This window comes from Zophobas morio, unplaced genomic scaffold (genome assembly GCF_036711695.1).
Source record: "Zophobas morio isolate AGI-343-1 ecotype UQ-CSIRO unplaced genomic scaffold, CSIRO_AGI_Zmor_V1 ptg000031l, whole genome shotgun sequence".
NCBI lineage: Eukaryota > Metazoa > Arthropoda > Insecta > Coleoptera > Tenebrionidae > Zophobas > Zophobas morio.
The window spans coordinates 1,150,447-1,158,925 of NW_026972136.1; positions in this window are offsets into that span (position 1 = coordinate 1,150,447).

Here is an 8,479-nt window from a genome sequence, read left to right on the forward strand (position 1 = left end):
TCAACTAAATACATTTTCTTGTAGATTTCGACATTTAGAACTCAAATCCGGTATCAATTTTTTTGATACCTGCAACCGTTATGCCAGAATCGACCTTTGAAAAATCGAATTTTTTGAAATTTTCAAAAATTCCCATTTCGTAGCGATTTTTTCGAAAATGTTGCTTCGTGACCATCAACATGCTATATTTTTGGAATCAGCGTGTCGAGATCTACGTCTCTGAATTTTTTCATAGTTTTTAGACAACTTTTTTAAAATTGAAATTTTTTAATGGTCCCCCCTTCTTCAAATTTCGCAAAAATTTTGACATTTTCGAAACTCAACAAAAGACATTTTCTTGTAGATTACGAACTCTAGAACTCAAATCCGGCATCGATTTTTTGATACCGGCAACCGTTTTTCCAGAATCGACTTTTGAAATGTCGAAATTTTTGAAATTATCAAAAATTCGCATTTCCCAGCGATTTTTTCGAAAATGTTGCTTCATGACCATCAACATGCTATATTTTTGGAATCAGCGTGTCGAGATCTACGTCCATGAATATTTTCATAATTTTTAGACAACTTTTTTAAAATTGAAATTTTTTAATGGTCCCCCCTTCCTCAAATTTCGCAAAAATTTTGACATTTTCGAAACTCAACAAAAGACATTTTCTTGTAGATTACGAACTCTAGAACTCAAATCCGGCATCGATTTTTTGATACCGGCAACCGTTTTTCCAGAATCGACTTTTGAAATGTCGAAATTTTTGAAATTATCAAAAATTCGCATTTCCCAGCGATTTTTTCGAAAATGTTGCTTCATGACCATCAACATGCTATATTTTTGGAATCAGCGTGTCGAGATCTACGTCCATGAATATTTTCATAATTTTTAGACAACTTTTTTAAAATTGAAATTTTTTAATGGTCCCCCCTTCTTCACATTTCGCAAAAATTTTGACATTTTCGAATCTCACCAAAATACATTTTCTTGTAGATTACGAACTCTAGAACTCAAATCCGGCATCGATTTTTTGATACCTGCAACCGTTTTTCCAGAATCGACCTTTGAAATGTCGAAATTTTTGAAATTTTCAAAAATTCGCATTTCGCAGCGATTTTTTCGAAAATGTTGCTTCATGACCATCAACATGCTATATTTTTGGAATCAGCGTGTCGAGATCTACGTCCCTGAATATTTTAATAATTTTTAGACAACTTTTTAAAAAGTGAAATTTTTTAATGGTCTTCAAATTTCGCAAAAATTTTGACATTTTCGAAACTCAACAAAATATATTTTCTTGTAGATTACGAGCTCTAGAACTCAAACCCGGCCTCGGTTTTTTGATACCTGCAACCGTTTTTCCAGAATCGACCTTTGAAATGTCGAAATTTTTGAAATTTTCAAAAATTCCCATTTCGTAGCGATTTTTTCGAAAATGTTGCTTCGTGACCATCAACATGCTATATTTTTGGAATCAGCGTGTCGAGATCTACGTCTCTGAATTTTTTCATAATTTTTAGACAACTTTTTTAAAATTGAAATTTTTTAATGGTCCCCCCTTCTTCACATTTCGCAAAAAGTTTGACATTTCCGAAACTCAACGAAATACATTTTCTTGTAGATTTCGACCTTTAGAACTCAAATCCGGTATCGATTTTTTGATACCTGTAACCGTTTTGCCAGAATCGACCTTTGAAAAATCGAAATTTTTGAAATTTTCAAAAATTCCCATTTCGTAGCGATTTTTTCGAAAATGTTGCTTCGTGACCATCAACATGCTATATTTTTGGAATCAGCGTGTCGAGATCTACGTCTCTGAATTTTTTCATAATTTTTCGACAACTTTTTTAAAATTGAAATTTTTTTATGGTCCCCCCTTCTTCACATTTCGCAAAAATTTTGACATTTCCGAAACTCAACTAAATAAATTTTCTTGTAGATTTCGACCTCTAGAACTCCAATCCGGTATCGATTTTTTGATACCTGCAACCCTTTTGCCAGAATCGACCTTTGAAAAATCGAAATTTTTGAAATTTTCAAAAATTCCCATTTCGTAGCGATTTTTTCGAAAATGTTGCTTCGTGACCATCAACATGCTATATTTTTGGAATCAGCGTGCCGAGATCTACGTCTCTGAATTTTTTCATAATTTTTAGACAACTTTTTTAAAATTGAAATTTTTTAATTGTCCCCCCTTCTTCAAATTTCGCAAAAATTTTGACATTTTCGAAACTCAACAAAATACATTTTCTTGTAGATTACGAACTCTGGAACTCAAATGCGGCATCGATTTTTTGATACCTCCAACCGTTTTTCCAGAATCGACCTTTGAAATGCAGAAATTTTTGAAATTATCAAAAATTCGCATTTCGCAGCGATTTTTTCGAAAATGTTGCTCCATGACCATCAACATGCTATATTTTTGGAATCAGCATGTCGAGATCTACGTCCCTGAATATTTTCATAATTTTTAGACAACTTTTTTAAAATTGAAATTTTTTAATGGTCCCCCCTTCTTCAAATTTCGCAAAAATTTTGACATTTTCGAAACTCAACAAAAGACATTTTCTTGTAGATTACGAACTCTAGAACTCAAATCCGGCATCGATTTTTTGATACCGGCAACCGTTTTTCCAGAATCGACTTTTGAAATGTCGAAATTTTTGAAATTATCAAAAATTCGCATTTCCCAGCGATTTTTTCGAAAATGTTGCTTCATGACCATCAACATGCGATATTTTTGGAATCAGCGTGTCGAGATCTACGTCCCTGAATATTTTCATAATTTTTAGACAACTTTTTTAAAATTGAAATTTTTTAATGGTCCCCCCTTCTTCAAATTTCGCAAAAATTTTGACATTTTCGAAACTCAACAAAAGACATTTTCTTGTAGATTACGAACTCTAGAACTCAAATCCGGCATCGATTTTTTGATACCGGCAACCGTTTTTCCAGAATCGACTTTTGAAATGTCGAAATTTTTGAAATTATCAAAAATTCGCATTTCCCAGCGATTTTTTCGAAAATGTTGCTTCATGACCATCAACATGCTATATTTTTGGAATCAGCGTGTCGAGATCTACGTCCATGAATCTTTTCATAATTTTTAGACAACTTTTTTAAAATTGAAATTTTTTAATGGTCCCCCTTCTTCACATTTCGCAAAAATTTTGACATTTTCGAATCTCAACAAAATACATTTTCTTGTAGATTACGAACTCTAGAACTCAAATCCGGCATCGATTTTTTGATACCTGCAACCGTTTTTCCAGAATCGACCTTTGAAATGTCGAAATTTTTGAAATTTTCAAAAATTCGCATTTCGCAGCGATTTTTTCGAAAATGTTGCTTCATGACCATCAACATGCTATATTTTTGGAATCAGCGTGTCGAGATCTACGTCCCTGAATATTTTAATAATTTTTAGACAACTTTTTAAAAAGTGAAATTTTTTAATGGTCTTCAAATTTCGCAAAAATTTTGACATTTTCGAAACTCAACAAAATATATTTTCTTGTAGATTACGAGCTCTAGAACTCAAACCCGGCCTCGGTTTTTTGATACCTGCAACCGTTTTTCCAGAATCGACCTTTGAAATGTCGAAATTTTTGAAATTTTCAGAAATTCGCATTTCGCAGCGATTTTTTCGAAAATGTTGCTTCGTGACCATCAACATGCTATATTTTTGGAATCAGCGTGTCGAGATCTACGTCTCTGAATTTTTTCATAATTTTTAGACAACCTTTTTAAAATTGAAATTTTTCAATGGTCCCCCCTTCTTCAAGTTTCGCAAAAATTTTGACACTTCCGAAACTCAACTAAATACATTTTCTTGTAGATTTCGACCTCCAGAACTCAAATCCGGCATCGATTTTTTGATACCTGCAACCGTTTTTCCAGAATCGACCTTTGAAATGCAGAAATTTTTGAAATTATCAAAAATTCGCATTTCGCAGCGATTTTTTCGAAAATGTTGCTCCATGACCATCAACATGCTATATTTTTGGAATTAGCGTATCGAGATCTACGTCCCTGAATATTTTCATAATTTTTAGACAACTTTTTTAAATTTGAAATTTTTTAATGGTCCCCCCTTCTTCACATTTCGCAAAAATTTTGACATTTCCAAAGCTCAACTAAACACATTTTCTTGTTGATTTCGACCTCTAGAACTTAAATCCGGCATCGGTTTTTTGATACCTGCAACCGTTTTTCCAGAATCGACCGTTGAAAAATCGAAATTTGGAAATTTTCAAAAATTCGCATTTCGCAGCGATTTTTTCGAAAATGTTGCTTCGTGACCATCAACATGCTATATTTTTGGAATCAGCGTGTCGAGATCTACGTCTCTGAATTTTTTCATAATTTCTTGACAACTTTTTTAAATTTGAAATTTTTTAATGGTCCCCCCTTCTTCACATTTCGCAAAAATTTTGACATTTCCAAAGCTCAACTAAACACATTTTCTTGTAGATTTCGACCTCTAGAACTTAAATCCGGCATCGGTTTTTTGATACCTGCAACCGTTTTTCCAGAATCGACCGTTGAAAAATCGAAATTTGGAAATTTTCAAAAATTCGCATTTCGCAGCGATTTTTTCGAAAATGTTGCTTCGTGACCATCAACATGCTATATTTTTGGAATCAGCGTGTCGAGATCTACGTCTCTGAATTTTTTCACAATTTTTGGACAACTTTTTTAAAATTGAAATTTTTTAATGGTCCCCCTTCCTCAAATTTCGCAAAAATTTTGACATTTCCGAAACTCAACTAAGTAAATACATTTTCTTGTAGATTTCGACCTCTAGAACTTAAATCCGGTATCGATTTTTTGATACCTGCAACCGTTTTTCCAGAATCGATCTTTGAAAAATCGAAATTTTTGAAATTTTCAAAAATTCCCATTTCGTAGCGATTTTTTCGAAAATGTTGATTCATGACCATCAACATGCTATATTTTTGGAATCAGCGTGTCGAGATCTACGTCCCTGAATATTTTCATAATTTTTAGACAACTTTATTAAAATTGAAATTTTTTAATGGTCTTCAAATTTCGCAAAAATTTTGACATTTTCGAAACTCAACTAAATTCATTTTCTTGTAGACTTCGACCTCTAGAACTCAAGTCCGGCATCGATTTTTTGATACCTGCAATCGTTTTGCCAGAATCGACCGTTGAAGTATCGAAATTTTGAAATTTTCAAAAATTCGCATTTCGCAGCGATTTTTTCGAAAATGTTGCTTCGTGACCATCAACATGCTATATTTTTGGAATCAGCGTGTCGAGATCTACGTCCCTGAATATTTTCATAATTTTTAGACAACTTTTTTAAAATTGAAATTTTTTAATGGTCCCCCCTTCTTCAAATTTCGCAAAAATTTGGACATTTTCGAAACTCAACAAAATACATTTTCTTGTAGATTACGAACTCTAGAACTCAAATCCGGCATCGATTTTTTGATACCTGCAACCGTTTTTCCAGAATCGACCTTTGAAATGTCGAAATTTTTGAAATTATCAAAAATTCGCATTTCGCAGCGATTTTTTCGAAAATGTTGCTTCATGACCATCAACATGCTATATTTTTGGAATCAGCGTGTCGAGATCTACGTCCCAGAATATTTTCATAATTTTTAGACAACTTTTTTAAAATTGAAATTTTTTAATGGTCCCCCCTTCTTCAAATTTCGCAAAAATTTGGACATTTTCGAAACTCAACAAAATACATTTTCTTGTAGATTACGAACTCTAGAACTCAAATCCGGCATCGATTTTTTGATACCTGCAACCGTTTTTCCAGAATCGACCTTTGAAATGTCGAAATTTTTGAAATTATAAAAAATTCGCATTTCGCAGCGATTTTTTCGAAATTGTTGCTTCATGACCATCAACATGCTATATTTTTGGAATCAGCGTGTCGAGATCTACGTCCCTGAATATTTTCAAAATTTTTAGAAAACTTTTTTAAAATTGAAATTTTTTAATGGTCCCCCCTTCTTCAAATTTCGCAAAAATTTTGACATTTTCGAAACTCAACAAAATACATTTTCTTGTAGATTACGAACTCTAGAACTCAAATCCGGCATCGATTTTTTGATACCTGCAACCGTTTTTCCAGAATCGACCTTTGAAATGTCGAAATTTTTGAAATTATCAAAAATTCGCATTTCGCAGCGATTTTTTCGAAAATGTTGCTTCATGACCATCAACATGCTATATTTTTGGAATCAGCGTGTCGAGATCTACGTCCCTGAATATTTTCAAAATTTTTAGAAAACTTTTTTAAAATTGAAATTTTTTAATGGTCCCCCCTTCTTCAAATTTCGCAAAAATTTTGACATTTTCGAAACTCAACAAAATACATTTTCTTGTAGATTACGAACTCTAGAACTCAAATCCGGCATCGATTTTTTGATACCTGCAACCGTTTTGCCAGAATCGACCTTTGAAATGTAGAAATTTTTGAAATTTTCAAAAATTCGCATTTCGCAGCGATTTTTTCGAAAATGTTGCTTCATGACCATCAACATGCTATATTTTTGGAATCAGCGTGTCGAGATCTACGTCTCTGAATATTTTCATAATTTTTAGACAACTTTATTAAAATTGAAATGTTTTAATGGTCTTCAAATTTCGCAAAAATTTTGACATTTTCGAAACTCAACTAAATTCATTTTCTTGTAGACTTCGACCTCTAGAACTCAAATCCGGCATCGATTTTTTGATACCTGCAATCGTTTTGCCAGAATCGACCGTTGAAGTATCGAAATTTTGAAATTTTCAAAAATTCGCATTTCGCAGCGATTTTTTCGAAAATGTTGCTTCGTGACCATCAACATGCTATATTTTTGGAATCAGCGTGTCGAGATCTACGTCCCTGAATATTTTCATAATTTTTAGACAACTTTTTTAAAATTGAAATTTTTTAATGGTCCCCCCTTCTTCAAATTTCGCAAAAATTTGGACATTTTCGAAACTCAACAAAATACATTTTCTTGTAGATTACGAACTCTAGAACTCAAATCCGGCATCGATTTTTTGATACCTGCAACCGTTTTTCCAGAATCGACCTTTGAAATGTCGAAATTTTTGAAATTATCAAAAATTCGCATTTCGCAGCGATTTTTTCGAAAATGTTGCTTCATGACCATCAACATGCTATATTTTTGGAATCAGCGTGTCGAGATCTACGTCCCAGAATATTTTCATAACTTTTAGACAACTTTTTTAAAATTGAAATTTTTTAATGGTCCCCCCTTCTTCAAATTTCGCAAAAATTTGGACATTTTCGAAACTCAACAAAATACATTTTCTTGTAGATTACGAACTCTAGAACTCAAATCCGGCATCGATTTTTTGATACCTGCAACCGTTTTTCCAGAATCGACCTTTGAAATGTCGAAATTTTTGAAATTATAAAAAATTCGCATTTCGCAGCGATTTTTTCGAAATTGTTGCTTCATGACCATCAACATGCTATATTTTTGGAATCAGCGTGTCGAGATCTACGTCCCTGAATATTTTCAAAATTTTTAGAAAACTTTTTTAAAATTGAAATTTTTTAATGGTCCCCCCTTCTTCAAATTTCGCAAAAATTTTGACATTTTCGAAACTCGACAAAATACATTTTCTTGTAGATTACGAACTCTAGAACTCAAATCCGGCATCGATTTTTTGATACCTGCAACCGTTTTTCCAGAATCGACCTTTGAAATGTCGAAATTTTTGAAATTATCAAAAATTCGCATTTCGCAGCGATTTTTTCGAAAATGTTGCTTCATGACCATCAACATGCTATATTTTTGGAATCAGCGTGTCGAGATCTACGTCCCAGAATATTTTCATAATTTTTAGACAACTTTTTTAAAATTGAAATTTTTTAATGGTCCCCCCTTCTTCAAATTTCGCAAAAATTTGGACATTTTCGAAACTCAACAAAATACATTTTCTTGTAGATTACGAACTCTAGAACCCAAATCCGGCATCGATTTTTTGATACCTGCAACCGTTTTTCCAGAATCGACCTTTGAAATGTAGAAATTTTAGAAATTTTCAAAAATTCGCATTTCGCAGCGATTTTTTCGAAAATGTTGCTTCATGACCATCAACATGCTATATTTTTGGAATCAGCGTGTCGAGATCTACGTCTCTGAATATTTTCATAATTTTTAGACAACTTTTTTAAAATTGAAATTTTTTAATGGTCCCCCCTTCTTCAAATTTCGCAAAAATTTGGACATTTTCGAAACTCAACAAAATACATTTTCTTGTAGATTACGAACTCTAGAACTCAAATCCGGCATCGATTTTTGATACCTGCAACCGTTTTTCCAGAATCGACCTTTGAAATGTCGAAATTTTTGAAATTATAAAAAATTCGCATTTCGCAGCGATTTTTTCGAAATTGTTGCTTCATGACCATCAACATGCTATATTTTTGGAATCAGCGTGTCGAGATCTACGTCCCTGAATATTTTCAAAATTTTTAGACAA